The following is a 23,443-nucleotide window of genomic DNA, read 5'->3' on the forward strand; positions in this document are numbered from 1 at the left end:
TAAGCAGCAGGGCTGTATCAAAACCATTCTGGACAGATGGGTATTTAGTTCTATTTTTAAAGACCTCCAGGGAAGGAGATTCTACAAACTGCCTTGGCAGCTGATGCGCCAATGGGCTGGAGGAAAACGTATAAATATAAGAACCGTTAAAGAGGGTCTCCAGAATGCAGCCCAGCATGTGTGTGCTTTCACGGAGCACTGACACACAGCTAAGAATTATTCTGAGAATTCCAGCCATGTCTTTGATTGCTGTTCCTCTTGCTTTTAATTATAATTGGTCCTTCCGAAACTGAGTAAATTAAGTGGAAGTGGAAAAAAGAAGACGGTATTAATAAGAAAGATTCTCATGAATAAAAAATACAATGAGCCTACCAAGGGCACAGAAATAGAATTCTTCATTGAGAAATAAGGGTGTGGGGGGACAAGAGTATTTTTTTTTTTCCCTCCTGGCACATGGTAGATGCTCAGTAAACATTTGTTAGGTGAATGCACCTGAGAAGCATAATTGGTCCCTTGTTCATTTAATGAGGGAGAGTTTTCTTGCTATGCTATTCGGAAGCAATGAGAGCACAGCTGACTTAACATGGAAGCCAGTCTAGTCTGTCATTCTATCCTTCCACACAGGCACTGGCTCCCAGAACCTGTTGTTTCCCAATTCAGGTAGACTTCCAGACTTTGTTCCAGGCCATAGAAACTCCTCCTATTCAAAAAGCCAGCAGGAATGACAAATGGAGGATGAAATCCAGCCAACAATTCCTTCCGTGTTCCTTTTCTAATTATGTGCCCTGTGGGGGCTAATTCTGCACAAAAGCACGATGTAAGCTTTCAGAAAGACTTGCTTTGACCTCACCCCTAGGTCTCCAAGATTTGAAGACTTTTCTGCCAATACAGAAAAATTCGTGGAGACTGACTAGCAAATCCAAAATCACTGCAAATCGGTGACTGTCCGCTAGGGTGATTTTGCACTCAGGGGCCATTGGGCAATGTCCACAGATATTTTTGAATGTTCCAACTGGGGTTCCATAATGGTATTTAGTGGGGAGGGGCCAGAGATGCTGCTAAACCTCCTATAAGGCACAAGACAGTGGCAAACAACAAGGAATGACCAGGACTAAGGTGTCAACACTGCCAATGTCAAGAATCCGGGTACTAGGCTAGAGTCCCTGCTACAATGTCTCTGAGGCCAAGAAGGTTTTATCCATGACGGATTACAGTGACCAATCTGCTTAGACACCTACCCACACCTTAACCTATGATCCAACAAATAGTTACCGGATGCCTAGAGCTCTCTACTAGGCGTGGAAAAAAATAGAAGGTACTACCTCTCCTCAGAAAAATATTATAAGTTAGCTGGAAAATAAGTACAAAACAGACAGTATCTTGCTGGAACAAAGGAAAACCCAGAAGGTATGTAAGCACATAACTGCATATAGTGTTTCTGTCATTTCTGATGAGATGAGTGGGAATGTGGACAGGTAGGACCTCTTTTTTTTTCCCACCCCACCCCCCAGCTAGGAATGTAATAGACATGATATCGAGAGAGGATGGGTGGAGACAATTTAGTTTAGCATGCTCTCTGGAACACTGCAGAGTTTTCCCCACAGAAAGAGATTATAAATAGTAGTTCAGTTCCAGTTTGGCCCAGAGAAAGCTTATTTAACCATAATCCAGCTGAAGTAATAAAACTAGAGGCGTTCTGGCATACAAGAGCCCTGAGCTTTGCGACTCAGGAGGAAGGACAAAGAGATTATGTGCCTCACTGAAGAAAGCAGTCGGATTCACACTTAACATAGGAATTACTGACCTCTCCTTAGCCTTCACTTTTAGAAAAGGAGATGTTTCTTAACTAAAGAGAGCCCAACTATGGGAATTCCAGGGAGAACAACAAAATTTAAAAACAAAATCAGGAACGGTACTTTGGGCACTTTCTACTTTTCCTGTGGCTAAAAATTCACTCATTCTTCAAAAGTTCTGAGGCTTTTCATAATACTCTTATTCAGCAGGGGGCCTGGGAGTGGGGGACAGCTGTCTGTAAATATGGGTTATTCGCAAATGTGGATTTGTAATATAGGAACCCACCACTGCAAAACTTGCCACCAGTAAACTGAGAAAGAGCAGAAAAAAACATTTTAGCTAAACTCTCCATTATAACTCTTACGAAATCCTACATGCCATATAAAAATCCCAATATCTCTTCATCAGATGCCCCCCAAAATTGCCTAAGTAGCTACTGGTATCTTGTTGCCATGTTACAGACAGAAGTATTCCCTTTTCACCAGGGTCAGGATGAAATTCTGAAATCTCTCAGTTCTGAAATTGTATTCTGTTCGGAGAGAGACCCAAGGTAAATGCTGAAGTCATGATAACACGGTGCCGTGGGCATGATTTATATCCACGGGATTCATTTGCTATCCTTTCGGAATTTGACTAATTTTTCAAAGAGGACTTAAACAAACTTGGGATTTGATTATATGAAGTTCTTCTTCTGTGGTCCGTTTTTCACTTTTTCTTTTCTTTTTAATTGCAAGCGTTGGCTCATAAACAACGAGCCAAATGCGTGGCCTCTACGTACACCTATGTGGAAATTACCCAGGGTTTGTCCCAAGGTTATTGAGTATTGTAGAGCTTATTCTAGGGATTTCCAGCCAATTCTTTTCCCCAGGGACATGTTACTATAGGACTTAGTCTCCAAGAAAGAAATCTGTCCCTCATTAGCTGGAAGGGCCAGGGAGAGATTTTCTTTGGATCTGTGTGAGCCAACAGAGTAGCCCGCACTCTTGCATTCGGTGAGAGCACGTGACCCCAGTGCTGCTCGCGCAGCTGGCTGAGGAGTCACGCTGCCTAAGCTCTGCTCACAGGATTCAGGAGGGAGGGAGAATCGATGGCATGAAGAGAGAAGCACAACCTACCAACACTCCTGTCGATAGAACAAGCTCCCCCCTTGGGCCTCAGGACTCAAAGACGAGATACAAAGGCCCCTCTCCGGAAAGAGAACACAGATGAGCTAGAGCCCGGAGAACAGTCAGAGATGCCAAAGGGTGCCTGGGTGGCTCAGTGGGTTAAGCAGCTGCCTTTGGCTCAGGTCATGATTCCGGGGTCCTGGGATCGAGCCCCACATCAGGCTGCCTGCTTAGCAGAGAGCCTGCTGCCCTCTCTCCCTCTGCCTCCTGGGCACCGACCTTCAGATGCCCACGGAACTCTGTGGTGAGTCACAAACTTTAGCTTAACCATGTGAAATTTATAGTAACTTTAAATTATTCCTATAAGAAACTCATAATTCTTTTCTTCACAGGGATTCTTAATGAGAGCCGAACAGTCGCAAGAGGAAGGGAGGGTATCATCAGATACGGAATAATGGACAAGGGCACGCCGGCGCTTGGCGATAGGAGACCCAGTGCATGGAGCAAATAGTGGTCTTCGTTACTAGTGAATAAGATGTGAAAGAGCCGATGGTCAGTCTTTGAATTCAAGGACAGAGGGAGGCCTGACTGTAAACTGTGTATCCTCCACTAAATCAAAGCCAAGTCAGTAACAGTTCATTAAAAACCAGATCCCGAGAGTCATGATTTCAACAACTCAAGTTAGAAACCAAATTCTTGTCTTTAAGTGTCCATGTAAATATCCTTTGCTAGGGTAAACACAGAATAACTTGAAAGCAAGAATGCACAAATGACTTTCGTGTAGCCTGTGAGCCAGGGCACAGCCTGCGGGCAGTTGGAGAGCTGGTATTCAAGTCCTGGTTTTGCACCAACCTTGAGAAGTCATGTTTCCTGAATAGTCACTGCTCCTTAAGGTGATATGTGGTTGACTCCTATGTACTCATGACCAAATGTATATCTAAAACAGGAGCCTTTCTTAAAGGCACAGTCCATAAAACTGTACCACTCATTAGAAATGCGATGTAAGCTATGAACTTTAAATTTTCTAATAGTTACTTTTATTTTCTTTGTTATTTTTTTTTAACACACGCATTGGATTTCTGGAGATAATGACATGGTAGTAGTGTTTTTTTTTTTTTTTAAGATTTTATTTACTTATTTGACAGAGAGAAAAATCACAAGTAGGCAGAGAGGCAGGCAGAGAGAGAGGGGGAAGCAGGCTCCCTGCTGAGCAGAGAGCCCGATGTGGGGCTTGATCCCAGGACCCTGAGATCATGCCCCGAGCCAAAGGCAGAGGCTTAACCCACTGTGTCACCCAGGTGCCCCTCTAGTAGTTACTTTGAAAAAAGAAAATTTTTTAAATCAAGTGAAATTAATTTAGCAATATAGTCTAGCTCAAATTATTGTCCTTTCAACATGTTTGCCATCAATATAAAGCTATCCATGAGAGTTTACATATATTTTAGCTGAGTCTTTGAAATCAGGGTACTATTTATTTTTTCATTTTTTCAAGTTTTTTTTTTTAAGATTTTATATAATTATTTGGTAGAGAGAGCATACTAGCGGGAGCAGGAGCAGAGAGAGAAACAGACTCCCCAATGCAGGACTTGATCCCGGCACTCTGGGATCATGATCTGAGCAGAAGGCAGACTCATAACTCAATATGCCCCAGGGTCCAATTTACACTCACAGTCTAGGTGCTCAGTTTTACTGAAGATACCTGGTATAGATTCAGATATCTATATTGTCCCAAACAGAGTAAAAGTTTTCTAATAACTGCATCAAGTATTAGTTTTAAAGTTAAATTAAATAAAATTAAATGTTCAATTCTTCCATTACACAAGCCACCTTTCCAGCACTCAGCAGCCACATATGGCCAGTCGGCTACCCTCCTGGGCAGCTCAGCATCAAGGTAAAGGCGTTACTCAGACTCATTCCAAGCCTGGCTACACCAGTACTTGCAAACACCCACAAAAGGACTTGGACGTATATGGGTGTGGGTGACTGAGCAGAGACCAGACTCTGAAGCCCCAAGAAAGAGGAGATCAGGGGAAGGCAGTGAAAAGGTATGGCGAGCAGACCCCACAGGCACAGATCCAGAAAAACCGGGAGCAGCCCTTTGTGACTACCTCGCCCTCCTCCACTGACCACAAGCCAACCTGTACCCAAGCATAAAACTCCTCACCTTGTGCTTTCCCTCCTGCTAGGGTGGAGGAAACCTTCCTGGGCCCTATCAAAGGCCGACCCCTTCACCTCTGCTTTGCCTGCTCTCTCGCCCCAACCCTCTCTTCCCCAGGTGCAACCCCAGCTTTGACTCTACTGGATCAATCCCATGGATGTTAATTCAAATATGCTTTAGTAGCTCTCATACGAAAACCAAACAACAACAAAAAGAAAAATGTAGGGGCGCCTGGGTGGCTCAGTGGGTTAAGCCACTGCCTTTGGCTCGGGTCATGGCCTCAGGGACCTGGGATCGAGCCCCGCATCGGGCTCTCTGCTCAGCAGGGAGCCTGCTTCCTCCTCTCTCTCTGCCTGCCTCTCTGCCTGCTTGTCATCTCTCTCTGTCAAGTAAATAAATAAAATTAAAAAAAAAAAAAAAAAAGAAAAATGTATTCCAAAAGGTTTTGACCTTACACTTACCTCCAGCTGCAGTCCCTTCTTTGCTGCCCTCCACAGCAAAACTTGTTCAACAAGTTACCTCTGTTCACTGTTTCCAATTCATCATCTCCCACTCCAGCCTGACCCTCGGCCCACCACGTCACTGACACCACTCTTGCCAAGGTCAACAACTCCCTTGACGGCATCAGATTTAATGAGCTTCTCGGGGTCCTCCCTTTATCTGACCCCTCAGCAGCATTTGCCGGTTGACCACTGTCCTTTTTAAAAATATCTTCCTCCCCTGGTTTCTGTTTCCTAACTTATCTTACTTCTCTGTCATCGCCCTGGACCCACCATGGCTCCTTCCTCCCCTTCCCCCAGACCTGTACCAGGTGGAGAGTTAAGGGTTCAGTCCTGGCTCCCCTTCTCATCTCTACACTTTCTCTTTAAGTGACTTCAGCTAATTCCAGGGTTTGAAACACCATCTACATGCTGATGACTAGTTCCAGGTTATACCTCCTTCCCTGCTCTCCCCGCTGAGTTCCATGCTGTAGGGAGAAGAGCTTACTGGTCACCTCCATTTGGATGTTCCAATATACTTCTACCTTCCACTGCCTGTTCCTTCCCTGGTCTTCCTTGTCTAAGTGACATGACCACACCTTTCACCCATTTGCTAGAACGAAAATTCTAGGAGACATCTCTGTTTTCTCTCTTCCTCATTCTCCACATTTCATTCTTTAGCATGAAGCTGAAAGAGCCCCACCTCCCCCCAAAAAACCATAAAATTGTCCTCTTTTCTCCATTTCTACCACTAGCTTAACCCTAACCACCCTACCTCACCTGTCCCCCGTCATCATTCCCTGTGTTCATTCCTAGCCCCGTGCAATTCATTTTGTTCCCACACATCTGCCAAGTAATCTTTTTGAAAATGTAAATCAAATCATGTCACACCCCTCCTTTAAAACTTCCTATGGCTTCCATTGTATTTGTCGTAAAATACCAACTCTTATCATGGCCCTGTCTTCTCTGTCCTTTACATCCTGTGCCACTTTCTCCTTTGTTCACTCTAGCCTCATCTTCAAGTCCACAACATATAGAACTCCTTCCCACTGGGAAATTTGATGCCGCTTCTTCTTTGAGCCTAAATGGAGGACCTCTTCTTAGAGGCAGACCACGTAAACACCACCAAGGCAGACAAAATCCTTGCAAATGGTTCTGAGCCTCCTCCAGTTCACAAGAAGCATATGTGATCCAAGCACAGTCTCTCTCCATAGCCCAGAATGATAAAACTGGAAAACACCAAAGCAGGCAACACTCTATGCCCATGAGAACATTTTAATCAGCCATCTCTGTCCCATGCATAGTGACAGCCTTGCCCTCCACATATGACACAATGATACAAAACCTGCCCCTTCCTTTCAGTGAATCATGAAAAGCAAGCACTAATGGGGCTTTGAGAAAGGACAGTATAACTGAGCAAGCAATTCCTTTCAATTCATACCTAAGCCATTCATAATTTTCTCAACCTTTTCTTTCCCATAAGGAAAAAAAATGCTAATTCGCTGACATTTCAGCTCAAAAGCAGCCAATCAAAATTTTACTGGGAAGATGTTGCTCAAGCATGACAAAGGTACACCACAATTCTCAATCTCTTCCAAACAGCTGGTAGATTATAAATTCCTCAGCAAAGGAATGCACAAACGAAAGGAAAGAAAGAAAGAAAGAAAGAAAGAAGAAAAGAAAGAAGAAATGAAAGAGAAGAGGAAAAGAAAAGTCTTCAACACATCTTCAAACTGCAAAACTGCTATTTCAGAATCAACTCTGTTTCCTTGTAGCTTACCATGAAATGAAAACATGGGAGCCTGGAAATTTACCAACAACTAAGTTTATAAATTAAAAGAAATTCTTTGCTAGTTGAACCTAATGAGTAGACAAAGCAGAATCAAAAGTATGAAGAGATCCAGGAATGATTTTCCTCTAAAATAACAAAGATATAGGGTAGAGGTCAGGAGATCTCCAAGCAGGGAGGGCTGTCGATTTCTAGGTTCCAAAGCAGTGCCCCAGAAGGTCCTGGCCTCCCAGAGACTGGGGATTCCAGCCTATAAAAGACTCCAAAACCAGAATCCTCTGGGATGTCATGTACAAGCACATCAACAGTGACCAGTGGACTTGAAATGAGAATTTTTCCTTCCCAGATCCCTCTCTTGTCACCTTTTCCATTTGTATATGCCTCCTAAAATCAGCTCAGGAACTCCCATACTGACTCTGCTGATTATTTCTAGGGGTCACATTCAAGCTGAAATAAAGAAATAATAAAGAAATAAAACAGGTCTGACAAAAATTTTCTCATTACTAACAGCATGTTCTTTGTATTGGCAATAAATGAGAATACATGCTCTTTGTGACAACTGCCACATTTTCTAAAATACTGTTTTCTACATATGGCATTGCTGACTAAAGAAGCGTCCATGGACTTGTCATTTACATCTATTTAATACAGTCAAATAAAACAATTTCGTTTGTCACTATGAATGCCGGTGCTGTTTCTCTGCCTGCCTTTTCTAGTCAAAGAGATTTCGTCAAGAGGACAAAAGTTGAAAACTGTAACCTCAGCAATCACTAACTTTGGGGACTTCTCCCCTGGTACAAATGTTCATGCATATGCATATTTTTATCACATACTCAGACAGATGCCCTTGCATTGATTTGAATACTTGCATAAATATTAATGTGTACAAATGCTTGCATGCAGAAAGCCCATTTATGAAATATCCAATTGCATAAATTAGGAACATTAGATACTAACTGCATTAACACTTCATAAAATACATGCACAAGTTTGCATGACAAAAAAAAAAAAAAAAAAAGGCACAACCCATTGGAAGAGACCAGATTCTCTCAGTGTGTCTGCTATCCTGTAGTCACAAACTGGGGATTGCCACAAACTCTTTGAAGCCTTCAGATTATTTGTAATTTTTACACTTAGATGTATCTCTCCTGAGCTGAAAGGAATTAAATTCTTTTCTAGAATAAACTTACGAATTGTTACATATGACCCCAAAAGGAAATGTCCCTTTTTTTCAGTCACTGAATGGCCTCAGACATGAGCTTTTTCACAAAGAACATGACTCGAAAATAATTTTCATTCTCAAAGATCATTCTCAAAGATCATTCTCAAAGCTTACCTGGATAACATTATATTATCTGTCTCATTCATGCATAGTCATGTCAGATAAAGGAAAACTTTTTAAAAATTACAAAAGAAAATGCACAGAGAGCAGATTGATGGTTACTAGAGGCAGCTGATAGAGGATGAGCAAAATGGGTGAAGGGGGTGAGAAGGTACAAACTTCCAGGTCTAAAATAAATAAATCCTGGGGAGGTAATGTATGGAATTATAACTACAGTCAACAATAACACAGACTATATTTCAAAGTTGCTAAGACAGTAGATCTTAAAAGTTCTTGTCATAAGAGGGGCACCTGGATGACTCAGTCGGCTGGGCACCTGACCTGATTTTGCCTTAGGTCACGACCTTAGGGTTGAGGTCATGACCTCAGGGTTGTGGAATCAAGCCCCAAGTCAGGCTCCGCGCTAGGCATGGAGTCTGCTTTAGATTCTCTCTTTCTCCCCCCCTCTGCTCCTCCCCCCCATATTCTCTCCCTCTCTAAAATAGATTAAAAAAAAAAAAAGTTATTGTCACAAGGGAAAAACATCTAACTATGTGTGGTGATGGATCACAACTAGACTTATTGTGGTGATCATTTCACACCATATACAAATATCAAATCATTACGTTATACACTTGAAACTAATATGTCACATATCCACTACATCTCAGCTAAAAAAGAAAAGAAAATACAAGAAAGCCTCAGGGTTTAGTGAAGTTGGACATAACACAGTTGTCCATTGGAAGTTGGCTCTTATCCTCCAGTCAGTTCCAATTTTCAAATGGGGGCAGGCTAAAGTTCTTACCTGGGGGAGATGGATATTGAGGAAATAACTTCCTAGAGACTGTGTGAGTCCTCTCAGTTCAGGATCTGGCCAGCTGGGTACACTATGAGTTTCACTTTCTTTACTTTGTACTTTTTGTGATAGTACAATTTAACCTAAAAATGTTTCTTCATGAACTCTGAGAGAAAAAATCAAGTCTGCATTTCACGTTTGAACCTGTATCCCCTCTTCATCATATTATGATGAGATCTCACTGCCCACCTGAGACTGGGCGTCCGCTGTGACTGAACCAGGCTTGACGGGTCTACAGTCAAAACAAAGAAGAAAGAAAAAGAGTTCTCAACTCAAAGTATTACTTCTACTATAGGCAGTGCCATCTTCTCCCTGAAACTCAAATTCAGCTCTTGTGAGAACATGGCAAGCATATTAAAGGCTGAATGGACACACCAAACATTTGGCACTACAGAGCCCCCCACCCCGTCATCTACAGATTTGCTTTGAACAGTGTTGCTTACTCATGGTCAACCATGGCCCCGAAGCAGATGATCTTCCTTCCCACTTACCATCAGAAGGTCAATAGTGACCTGACACTGTGTGACGGTGACTACGCCATTCACTCACTCTGCCTCCTCACACAGGCATTCTGTCATCTCACACCGTCACAAGAGGAAGGGCAAACACGGTTCAATGAGGTACTTTGAGAAAGAGAGACCACATTCACTCCACTTTCTTTATGGTATATTGTTATAACTGCTCTTTAATCACTTGTGGTCATTGTTAATCTCTTACTTTGCCCAATTTACACAGTAAACTTTATCATAGGTGTAAATGCATATGAAAAACCACAGTATATATAGGGTTCAGAGCTATTGGGGATTTCAGGTGTCCACTGGAGGTCTTGAAATGTAACCCCCACTGATAAGGGAGGCCGACAGTATTTCTGCCTCGTCTTGAAGGACAGACTACTGGTAAAAGGTTTGTGACAAGAACTGACAATGGCCACCAAGTCCTACTTTTTGTCTTCCTCCTGACCCCCCGCAAGCTCCTATAATGGAACTGTCTCCTGTGAAATACGGATCGCCGTGAGGGACGCAGCTTCAAGACCCAGCCCCTGGGACCACTCATCACCCACCAGGGTTCCTTGCTGTTTGCCTGCATCTACCTGTAGCTCAAGCAGCGCAGCATTCTCAGACCCAAGGGGGCAGCATAGACATCAAGGCACCAAGCATGGTCCTGACACCACCCCGTCTGCTGCCAACCCACATCGACCCATTTCGTGAGAGAGAAATAAACCTCTGTTGTGCTCAGACCCAAGGACTGTTGGTTTCAGCAATTAACTACTACTCAAGCAAGTCAGCACAGGCAACATCCCTCATCATTCCTTGACAGACAAATCTTTGAGACACTGCAATGTGTCTCTGCTAGGAGGCAAATGGAAGGAGAAGGGAGCCAGGAGTATGGCAAAATAGGTCAGGGCCTCATTAAGAGTTTGGAGTGAAAATGAATCTGGAAATAAACTTGCGTGCTGTGCAACAGTGAGGGGAAATGCCATGCACTTTATTTATTCATTAAAACATTTATTGGAGGCTAAGACATGCCAGGCACCATGTCTGGTGCTGAGGTTAAAAATAGGACTGACCACATTCCCTGAGCTCAAGGAACCCCAGTCTATCTGGCTGGGGAGAGAGAAAAATCCAATCAGTGCTTTGACACAGTGCGGTAAGTGCCTGAAGAGTCACCCTGCAGAAGCATCTAGAATCCTCCTGCAGGTGTGGGTTATGTGTCATACACAGCATGGTTATCCCTAACAAAGGTCACAAAATAAATTCATTTCTGGATGAAAAAGAGCAGAAATTCTGGACCTGCCAAGACTGCGCTGAGCATGACGGAGGGCAAGTGTGAGCTCACGGGTAATACTAATTTTAACAGACGCTGTAGATGATTACCGGCTTCTCTTTATCAAAGTCACGGAGCACTGCACGGAAGAACACAGATAACAGAACGGGGGACGCCCCCAGTGAGCAAGCCCACTGCAGTGAGGGGCCCTCATATATCCGCATCGCCTGGAAATTGCCATGGACACTGATAGATCTCCTCCTTCTGATCAAAAACTGACTCTGGAAACTGCGCCCTTTCAGGAGGCAGTAGCAGAATTTAAATGTTAATTCCTACCCTTTTCAGTTAAAATGCAGAACTGCAGCAGAACTATAGGTTCTCTTCCATCTACCCTCCATCTAGTCTCCTTCATCCTATTTAAAAGCTGACATTTAAATAACCTTGATGTTTATCCTAATGCTTGTGAGGAAGCAAGACATCATGAATGATCTGCCTGAAAATCACAGGGTCCTGGGCCTGAACTGGGAAACAATTCATTTGTGAACTTAAAATAATATGTGTTGTGCCAAGCTGCATTGATGAGAATTTTTTTTCACCTTGAATACATGGGAATCATTAAGTCAGTATGCTTATTCTTATTAAAAGGATCAACTTCTATGCTCATCAGTGAAAATTCTATAATGGACATTAGCGCCCAGAAAAATTTTGCAGCCTGTTTAATGATGACGTTTCATACAACACTGTGAGTGACAGTAATCAAAATAATGTTACTTCGAGGAAGTCCAAATAAAATAAAATAAATTGTTATCCACGGCGATCAGTTTGAAGACTAGAAATAGTATTCCTTTTTCTCCAAAGACAAAACAAAGTGACGCTTTATATACATTTTTGTGCCAAGATTGTGTCTCAATTCCTAAGTTATTTCACAGCAATAACAAAACTATCAGTTATTAAGCACTAAGCCAAGTGTTTTAATTACAAAAAGAGCTAATTTGTAATTCTTAAAATAATCTTAGAAGTTACGGATTTTTTGTTTGTTTCTTAAAGATTTTATTTATTTGTCAGAGAGACAGAGAGCAGGAACAGAAGGAATGTTAGGCAGAGGGAGAAGCAGGGTCCCCTCTGAGCTAGAAGCCCAATGTGGGGCTCGATCCCAGGACCCTGAGATCATGACCTGAGCTGATGGCAGATGCTTAACCCACTGAGCCACCCAGGCGTCCCAAGTTGCAGATTTTTTATTTCCATTTTACAAATGTGCAAATTTAGATATGGGGAAAGGAGTGAGGCAGAAACCCTTATTACTCTGTTTCCTAGAGTAACAGACATAATAAAAGCAGATACTGTCCTTCAAAGCCAGGCCTCATCTGCCTCTAAAATCAGCTCCTAAGGTCCCCAAGGTCTGAGGACAGAGCCTAAATGTCAGGTGGTGATATGAAATTGGCACAGGCAGAATCCAAGCTCTGGTCTACCTGTCACGATGGCCCGGGTCTCTGCTGTCCTGAGTCACTTCGTTAACTATGTCTCTTCCCCACTTCTCCATACAGTTAGATCTGGCCTAAGAGCAAGAATTAAGTGAGGGCTTAAATCTGATTGACAGCTTCTCCTCTAGTCTACAAACATTTCAAAGAGCAGAAAGCCAGCTGCCTCTCCCTTGGCAAGTTCCCAGTGAATCCAAATAAATAATGCAGTGTTTTCTGTGTTTTAATTTTCTTTAGGATTACTGTTCATTGTGGTTTAATTTCTGCCTGTTCTAATTATTACACATCCTGTCCTTCAAAATGACCTTGTAATCCAACATTGTTCAGACTTCGACATTCTCCCGCCTCATGAATAAGGTTAGGTTGACTCCTTTTGGGGGCCATACATGTCAGTTCATCTCAAATAATTCTTTTTAAAAGAAAAAACCATAAGGAAGAAGAAAACTGGATCTTTCCTAAAACATGGAACTTTCTGCCTGGTATTAATTCCCATTTCAAAACATAACATTTATGGGGCTTCAGGGATAATTACCACCACTTGGTTTTCGATGTGCGATCTGGAGGGATTTAAGAGAATCTGCCAAGTCCCAAGCAACCAGTGATGAAGCCTGCTCTCCCCTCCACTCCCCTACATTGGGGCACATGCAGTTCCCCGACTCTCCCAAGCCAGACTACACTGTTTTCCCTGTGTTTCTCAATCGCATTTTCATAAAATTATAAAAGCCCCAAAAGGAAAGCCAATCAGACCTCTGTGCACCTGTCTCCATAGAGAGAGCTTGATTTCACATGTCTACGTAATGGTGTCTTTCTTCTGCGACACACAAAGGGCACTTCCATCAGACTTTCATTGATCATCTCAGCTTAAAATAAGCATCAACTGTGATGGATCATTCCCATTTGAGATATGGGTGAAAAGAGGCATAATGATGGAGATAACAATGTTTTGCTCAAATAGGTCATTTTTAAATTTTTTTAAGATTTGATTTATTTATTTGACAGACAGAGACCACAAGTAGGCAGAGAGGCAGGCAGAGAGAGAGAGGAGGAAGCAGGCTCCCTGCTGAGCAGAGAGCCCGATGCAGGACTCGATCCCAGGACCCTGAGACTATGACCTGAGCTGAAGGCAGAAGCTTAACCCACTGAGCCACCCAGGCGCCCCTTAAGTTTTTTTTTTTATTTATTAGAGAGAGAGAGAGTTTAAGCAGGGGAAGTATCAGAGGGAGACAGAGATGCAGGCTCCTCATTGAGCAGGGAGCCCAATATGGGGCTTGATCCCAGAACCCTGGGATCAGGATCTGAGCCGAAAGCAGATGCTCCCAGGCGCCCCTAAAATAGGTCATTTTAAAAGTCAAAAGAGCCTTCAGACTTTCTTATCTAACCCACATATTATAGGAAGTTGCTTCTTTTTTTTTTTCTTAAGATTATTTATTTATTTATTTATTTGACAGACAGAGATCACATGTAGTCAGAGAGGTAGGCAGAGGGGCGGGAATGGGAAGCAGGCACCCCGCTGAACAGAGAGCCCGATTCGGAGCTCGATCCCAGGACCCTGGGATCATGACCTGAGCTGAAGGCAGAGGCTTTAACCCACTGAGCCACCCAGGTGCCCCTAGGAAGTTATTTCTTGTTTCTTACTCACATTGTGTGTGCTACAATTCAAAATGAATTTCCTTTGCTTTTAACTAAAATCCAGTCCTCAGTTCCTTACACACATAACACTAAGTCATTGAAAACGATTCCACTGCTAGGATTTTGTTCCTGTGTGTTCTGACTTGAGGACCCAAGGCAGTCAAAGGTGAACAGTCTCAAACAGGCATCCTCATAAACTTTCAGAAATATCACTTCCAGACGGTGCCCTGAGGATACCAGGGAGTCCAGAGGTCACCTCTTCGACCATCTGCCTGCCCCATATAGTGATCTGTGCTGATGAGTATCTGTCACCTCCGGCCGGTACAATAAGGAAAAGGGAGTTACATTTTTTAGTTAAAGCTAGCTGCACCCTGGTGTGTCATCTAAGTTTTGGAGACACTGTGGCAAAGCAACAAAGGTTGAGGTTTCACCTTTATTAAAACACAATAATAAGTTTACCAGAACACCCCCCCACGACCCCACTGTAGACAGCTTCGTTCACTGAGATTTTTCTGCCCATATCTGTATGGAACTAATGTAGCATTTGCATGCAATGCTGAAGGCATACATATTAATAGGGGTTTACACTCTCAGACCTGCCAACCTGACATTGTGTCGCAGACTAGCCATCCCAGGCTTGTATCGCAGTTGGGGCGTGAACACACCACTGCCCTATTTACATACCATACAGACACCTGTGCTCAGTGTTTGTCATTCAATTCTAAACCCATGCAATGAAACTGCTTAAGTTCTCCTTTTTTTTTTCCCATTGGTATAGCATTAAAATAGAGATACCAGAACTCATTATTTTCTTCTTTTGTTCCCCAAATGCAGACTCCCACAAATACTAGTGCTAAAGCCATCCCAGGCCCGACAGCCAGACATGGGGGCTCTCAGGATCCCACAGAGACAATGACCGGGAAATCCCACCCAGCGGAGGGCCAGGTTGACAACAAGCCTACCTAAACCACTCCCGGCATTTATGCCAACAGTGACCCTAACATCTTTAACTAAATACATCTTTTGGGTACTCCCCAAAATCTCCAGGATAAAATTCGTACTCACAGTTCCTCAAATGCACCAAACAGGCCCCTTCTCAACTCCTTATCTATGCTGGTCCCCCAAGTGGGACGTTTTCACCAGCCACGGCTCACCATCATTTCTTTCTTTTTTGCTTCTACCCGTATTCATTCTTAGAAACTCATCTCGTGCCACCTTCTTATGTAAGCCATTTGTGACCATCATCAAACCCCAGCTAGGGCAAGGTTCCTGACTCTGGGGGGTCCAGACGCTGAAACCATACCTCCCTCTCAACAGGCTTATGAGAGCTGTGTGACATGTTCTGGGCTAAGAGAGACTTTTGCTTCCATCTTATATCCTCAGCTCCCAAAACGGTGCCACGCACAGAGAAGGTCTCTTCAGAGGAGGGGAGGACAAGGAAGGTAACTAAGGGGGAATATTCATTCAACCTCGACATCAGGGACCACCTGAATAGCGCCCATGCTCGTGCTGCCAGGGCCCATGCGAAACCTTCCTGTACACCAACACACGAAGAACATTTCAATGGGAGGTTCTGCTCCAAGAGCTCCGGTCCTGGAGTTAGGAAATTGGAAACTTCTAAATTGGGTCCTAATATCACCATATGATCTCCAAAATGCCATTTAAGGATAAATCAATTTCGGTGTTAACAACCAAAAAACCTCCTATCTGTGACTCTATGTGCTCTATGGCCCAAGGGCTCCAGATAACACATAATACCAAAACTCTGGTGTAGAGGGAGAATCCTGCATTTTAAGTTAGAAAAAAAACAATAAACAAAAAGCAAAAACAAACAAACAAAAAGAAGTGGGCCCCCAAGTCCCAGCTCTGTGGTTAGGCAACTTGTCCATTCTCTCTGAGCTTTGTCTCATCTGTGCCATACGGGCAATGATAGTTATTTCTGAGGATGTTGAGAAAAACAGATGAAAGAAGTGGGAAAGGCTGTGCCCAACACAGTGTGGCCTTCGTGAAGTTTTGCTCCTCTCCTTGTCCTCTGTTCAGGGAGTAGGTGTCCTCTGAGCACAGAGCAGGATGCCCACATACACAGAGACCGTCATGCTCCTGCCTGAGTCCCAAACTGCTGAATGAGCGTAAGTCCTTAGAGACTATACAGGCTTTAATAGTGCAAGAGGCCAAACAGGTTTTCTCCAAAATCCCGTGAATGGCTTCCATGCATGGCAATTGGATTTTCATCATGTTACTATGAAAATGTGTGTTTTCAGGATGCCGTGGTCTTTGTGTTGCTGATAGCTACTTGGAGGGTAGAGGTATAAACCTAAGGGAACAGAGGGGCCTTCCAAATTTTCTAAATTTCTATTTCTTCAGCTGGGTGTTGGGTACACGCATGTCCACTTTATTACTATTCTTTAAACTCCATATGAGTTCCTGTGGACTGTTTTGTATGTGTGATCTATTTCACAATTTAAAAGGGGGATTTAGTCTTAATATGGAAAAATCCCAGGTATGGACATTCCACTGACATTTGCTAAGGATAATGCATTAATATTTCTGTCCACTTGAACTGATTAATTTTTTAAGCCACTGATAATGTTTTAGAGGATTTACGATTTAATACTTAAAAGTTCCTTTTTCAATGCAGCTTGCAAGTCAAATTCTGAAGGACTGCAAATTCCAACAATGCCACCAACGTGACTCGGAGAGTCAAGCATTCAGAAAAAAGGCAAACCAGATTAGCAGACGGAAGACCTCCGTTCTGACCCCAATTCTTTACTGCCAGTGAAGCTACAAGCTAACTTCCAAAGTACCCAGAAATTAAGGTCAGGCAGTTCTTTGCCTAACACCCTTATATAGGAGAACTGCAAAATAGAGTTCATTTTATGGAGACGCACTAGACACTGCCAAACCATTATACTGCCTTCTTCCCACGCCTTCTCTCAGTACATTTCTTACCCCGAGTGTTTGGTGCATTTATGCCAACAAGTTCAAAAAATAATTTAACTAGTCATGTACCTTTTAAAATATTCATAGTAATAATTCCAGTAATAACCTACGGAGGGATCTGCAAAAGTAAATACAGCGCTAATAAGGGGAACAGTATTACCACTGTGTGATGCTCTGCTATTAACAAATTGGTCACAGACCCTTGTACTGAGAAATCACACGCCACGCGCACACGCACATGAGCTGTCAGGAGATGAACTGTGTGGGCAGCAGATGGGAAGGCTGCCTCAGAAGCAGAGGAGCATGCTTTGTACACACACAAGGTAAGGGCCCCCCAAAATAGAAAAGTGTTCAATGAACTGCAATCAGAAAATCTAACAACTTCTCATTTTCAGGTTATCTGTGTATACTATGCTTTCACGTTTCGCATTATTGGTGCTGATTTTTTTTTAATTTATTTCATTTAAGGGGGAGCACCATAATCTCTGTCGAATTCAGAACCCTCAAAAGTTATGATCTAATCAGAGAAGCAGAAATAGGAATGGAATGGAGGCTGGAAACGATGTAAATCGTTCTGGCCAGTCCATCCTTCCTGCCCCTTGTTAGATATTTCGCTGTTTTTCGACCAATAATGTAAAGCCTGTGATAGAAATGCAACACACCCATCAGTTTATTCTAAACAAGCCAGTGATGTGGTTCATTTAATTAGGTAAGTAATGTTAAATTCATCATATAATTTCAGAAAAAAAATGGTTTTCCTCCTCAAATAAATAACGATGAACGATACTGAATCAATTTAATATGTCAAATGCCTTATTCTGGCGAAACAGGAATGTGAAATAAAGTTATGAAAATGTACAGTAAATGCCCAGGCAGTGGGCAGGAGCAACTTTTGGGGAAAATGAGAGAAATAAGTGGTTAACTGCCAGCACACACACTCATGTTAAAGGACACAAAAAGGTTCACAGCAGTTGTTAAATTCATTTAGGGAAACTCACTCTATTTTTCCAACAGAGCTCTCACCAGCTAATCTGTATTACAACCTGCAGGAGTCTTAATATTCTCAGCAGGATCAAGATTCAGGCCACACTGATTCAGCTATTTAATCTTGCAAGAGAACAATATTTGGCAGGAAAAGACCGCACAGCACTAAGGGGACATCCCAGAGGTTCGTTGTCAGCACAGATTGGGCCAAGAACACCAAAGGTGGAAACCAAACAGTGCAAACCAATGTTTACCACCAGCTTCCAGGAGCTCTCCACTCAAACATGCACGTACACTCGACCTAGGCAGCCAAAACATATGCGGCCCATGTACACATATGACACTTTCAGATGCATGTATCTTTTTAAATTTTTTTTAAGATTTTATTTATTTGTTTGAGACAGAGAGAGAGAGCACGACCAGGGACAGGAGCAGAAGGAGAGGGAGAAGCAGACTCCCAGCTGAGCAGAGAGCCCGATGCAGGGCTCGATCCCAGGACCCTGGGATCGTGATCTGAGCTGAAGTCAGACGTTACACCGACTGAGCCACCCCGGTGCCCCTGGTGTACACTTTTAAAATGAAAAATAATTTCTCAAAATCTGAGGCCCAGTCCTGAAAACGTTTTAATTCCAAACTATCCCTACAGAGGGTGAGAGTTTGCAAGAGATGAAGAAAAACGGTCATAGTTTTACTCTCAATACTTTTCAATTTCTTGAGTCCTGAAAACCACAAGGCAGAGAAGAACATGTGTCTGAATTTTTAAATGAACGCAGATAGTAATATATTGATCTTCTTAACCACCCCAAAATTAACAAGCTGGTTGATGCTCTTCTATAAATACACATTTTTTTTTATATTGTATATGGAATCTGTGGCTTGATTAGTTTTGAATGATATTTTCCGGACACCCATACTGACAGGCAAACAGGGAACAGAGAAAACAGACGGAGGGAGACAGGCAAACTTAAAAGCAAAATTGATGGCACCTATTATACCAACGAAACAGCAGGCATCACTATTCAAAAAAATGATGCAGTAAAATCCTTCAAAAACTATTTTAATGTAGCACTGGCAAGGTTTCCGTTCCTTTTCCCATAGCTGGCTAGTTAACCCTCTGATAATAGCACAGTGTTTCCCTCTTATCAAGCTTTTATGGTACTGTGTAGCAATTATCTGGGTGCTGGGAAAGGGTAAACACTAAGCTCCATGAGGTCAGGGGTCATATCTAGTCTGTTTCTCATGATATCCCCTCCCCCCTTCTGGCAAAGTGCCCAATGTCTGGTAAACACTCAAAAATCTCAAGTCCGTCATCATTTTCAAAATGGTTTCTTTCACAGATTTTTTTTTTGTTTTACAGATAACAAATTACGCATATTTGAACATATGAGACCAGTCTTTTACCGATCTTACCTCAATCTACATTTCTGTAATGGTGTCTCCCCCAACACTCTGACAAGTAGAAGCTAGGTGCTCTGAATTTGATCATATTCCTTTCTTCCTTGCTTGCTTTGCTCCTCTCACCACATCTTCTCCGCCATCCTCAACTTCCAGCTAAGACTCCCCTGCTCCAGTGGAAACCGTCGCCAGCCACGTCATGCACTTGAACAAGAGCACAAGTGCCAAAACATGGTTTCTCGTGTTTTCTGCCATCAGCGGGGCCCGGTGAATGTGATGTCCACAGCAAATGTTTAAAGAACAAACACATGCCTGCCTACGTAAGATAACTGTGAAAGCAACTTCCACTTCTATCCTCTTCACTGTAGTTAAAGCACCATGTTCTGGAAGGTTCGAACATGAGTAGGAAATGCTGCTTGCCCTCCACCTTCTCACCATAATTTCACAACAAAAGCAAACATTTACATCACTTTGTCTTGGGGAACTCAATTCCTGCCATCGAAAATAACAAGTGTTAAGAAGAACAGAATGATTTTTTTTTTAAGTTTTTTTTCCTTCTGTTCTTTCTTCTACATTTCGACTCTACTTCACAGTGTCCTAAACAGACAAACTCTGCCATTTTCATTGCTCTCAGAATGCCAGGACACAAAAACTGAATTCGAACAAATCAAAAGTTGACTCTCTTATAGGTAATACAGCCACAGGAGGAAAAATCAATCAGAAATATGAGCAAACAAACAAAGAAGAAAATGATCATCCCTTTTTGCTTCTTGTCCTTGGAACCAAGCCTGGGTTGGGGGTCCTGCCCAAAAGCAACAGACCCTTCAAACAGAAATTCAAACATATCCTTTTCCAAACAGCATTGCATATCATTCCAAACAGAAGACAAAAAATGCTACAGCGCAGACCTGACGATGGTGAAAGAAAAAAGAAGATACAGCAGAAAGAACAAGCAAAAATAAAGAAAAGCGATGTTCATGACATAATTCTTCTAGGAACATGGCGTGCAAATTAGAGGACATATCTGCATAGGCTTATGACAACAAAGACATTCTGGCTTTTAACTTCCAATGGTGCAATCTTCTTTAATTGTACGAGCTTGGCTTGGGTTACCAATGGGCTCTAATTGAATCTCTTTATAATGTCTCCTTTGATTCATGGCCTCTTAAGTTAAAATGACATGCGACCATTACACTTATTAACTGGACAAACAACAGGTTTTAAACATACCTGTAAAAATCCACTGAAATTATAACAAGGCGGCATAATTATCAAAGACAGTTGCATCTGGGGACTCTACAAATATACATGGAAGATTGCCAGTTCTTTAACGTCCAGTATGTGCTCACTGTAGGTATGTCCCAAGGGGTAAAATAAAATCTGGAAGAAAATTCAGATACTTTTATAAGTTTTTAATCTGTATAATGTACTGGATATGGCAACATCTTTTTAAAAGTTCATCTTAAAAAAAATAATAATAAATTTTTTTTTAAAAAGTTCATCTTGATTGGACTTTTTCCCAGTGGCATAGGAATATTTCTTTTCTACTGTCACACCTCTGCCCTCCTTTTCCCTCATGTCAGTCCAGGCCAAAGTGACAGCAAAGGACGTGTGAAACCTATATTCCAACGCCCATAATTTCAGCGAGACCTGGAAAACTGGAAAACATAATTACTACTGTACGCTATCTTTGTTTCTATAAATGACCATGGCTCGAGACCACAGATAAAAGGAGGCTCGCAAGGGCCAATTAAGGACTAGAAATAGGACCTAGAAGGAAATTTTTTTTTTTTAGTTAAAATTGTTCAGTTTGAAAATAGAAAAAAATCTATAAACTGGATGTAGACGTTTCCCTGGGATGGCAACAGGGCAGCGCACTCTACCTCCACCACAGAAACTGGCTTGGGGTGCCGGGGTGCCTCAGTGGGTTAAGCCTTAGGCCTTTGGCTCAGGGTCCTGGAATTGAGCCCCCATCAGGCTCTCTGCTCAGCAGGGAGCTTGCTTCCCCCTCTCTCTCTCTCTGCCTGCTTGTGATCTCTCTCTCTCTGTCAAATAAATAAATTAAATCTTTTAAAAAAAAAACTGGCTGATGATAGTAGGTTATACTCACAAGATGTTTGTTACTTAATTACCTCAAAATTACCTCTGATGTATGCAGATCATTGCTGATTTAAGCCCCCTTATGGACTGAACTGTGTCCCTCCAAAACTCATATCTTGAAGCCCGAAGACCCGATGTGACTGTATTTGGAGATGGGGCCCATAAGAATGCAATTAAGGTGAACGGAGGTAAAAGGCTGGGGTGATGTTCAATTCAATTCAGCTGGTGTCCTTACAAGAAATCACTGAATATTTAAGGAAAAATAGGAAAAAGAGAAGAACAAATATTTATGAAGTAACACCAATGACAAAAGTCAAAGCAACTTGAGACGCTAAGAACTGTCTTGCAAACAGAGATTTCAAGAGAAAGAATGCAAAATTAGTCAATATTTTAAATATGACTGCTTCATTCATGTACTCAACGTACATTTTTTTAAAGATTGATTTATTTATTTTAGAGAGTGTGTGTCCAAGCGAGGGGAGGGGCCAAGAGAGAGAAAGAGAATCTTAAGCAGACTCCACGCCCAGCACAGATCTGGATGTGGGGCTCAATCTCACGACCCTGAGATCATGACCTGAACGAAATTAAGAGTCAAACGCTCAACTGACTGAGCCACCCAGGCGCTCCACCTCAACATACATTACTGAGTACCCACTGTGTGTCAAGCATTATTCTTTCTAGGCATTGGCAATTTTGTGTTGAAAGGATAGGCTAGTCCCTACCCTATTGCTGTGCATATCTTAGGAAATATTGTATTTGCCTAGACTGAGAAGTGAATGGTAAGGCAGACTCTTCGGAAAAGGAAAAAGAAAAGGAAAATTTGAGGAAATAATACTCTTTAAAGAATTCAGTCATTTACTGAACAAATATTTATTAGGGAACTTCACTGTGCTACAGAATGATGGAATGAAGGACAGAACTGAGAGTTTAAAGGAAGAAAATCAATGTGTAACTATGCAGCTCCAAAAGAGATGTTTTGATTAAAATAAATCTAGAAATATTAGAACTCCTTGGAATAGCCTCCATTATAGGATGAAATGCATACAAGACTAGGGGGCATCAAAATGGGTGTGTTTATTGGAACAGTCTCTGGGAAGCCATCCCAGGGCTGGCAGCCTGGGGCACAGTGAAAAGCCACGGGAAGAAGATATGTTGGCCCAAGAAGTTAAATCCATTTATCCGATGTTGTTCTGTGCCAGGCGCTAGGGCTACAGAGAAAAAGGCAGCCTGAATCTTAGAGTTCAGAATAGAGTTCAGTCTAGCAGGAAAATAACTCATAATTCAGACTCTCAGGGCAGCAAGAGAAGAACAAGGCCATAGGGGAAAGGAGGCATCATTGGGTTGTAGGATGATAGGGAAAGGGTACAAAGAGCCTTCCAGGTGAAGGCATGAAGGGCATAGGGCTGGGTCCAAGAGGGACAGCCAGGCTGGAGATCTCAGCTGGTACTCAGGGACACACTCATTTCCCATCCTAAAGGTTTCTCATTTTACCCCAAAGCCAACAAGGAGTTACTGACAGATTTGAAGGAAGAGACTGATATGATCCAATGTGCATTTTAGGAACTTGCAAGAAACCACAAGAACAGCTCAGGAAGGAGAAGAGGCAGTACAGTGGCCGGCAAGAACAGTCTAGAGACTTATTCCCACAAT

At 42.4% G+C, this 23,443-nt stretch overlaps 1 protein-coding gene and 1 long non-coding RNA gene across 5 annotated transcripts in view; both read right to left on the reverse strand.

Moving 5' to 3' along the window:
• Positions 1–23,443, reverse strand: part of NEBL (nebulette) — a 368,185-nt gene that overhangs the window by 153,534 nt on the left and 191,208 nt on the right. The gene's annotated exons all lie outside the window — the stretch shown is intronic.
• Positions 1–23,443, reverse strand: part of LOC309870067 — a 68,126-nt gene that overhangs the window by 37,987 nt on the left and 6,696 nt on the right. The window contains exon 3 of the long non-coding RNA XR_014314465.1: positions 20,924–21,073. This is a non-coding gene — a long non-coding RNA (uncharacterized lncRNA). The remainder of the gene's footprint in view (positions 1–20,923; positions 21,074–23,443) is intronic.

The sequence above is a fragment of the Mustela nivalis genome (assembly GCF_964662115.1).
Source record: "Mustela nivalis genome assembly, chromosome: 7".
Classification (NCBI taxonomy): domain Eukaryota; kingdom Metazoa; phylum Chordata; class Mammalia; order Carnivora; family Mustelidae; genus Mustela; species Mustela nivalis.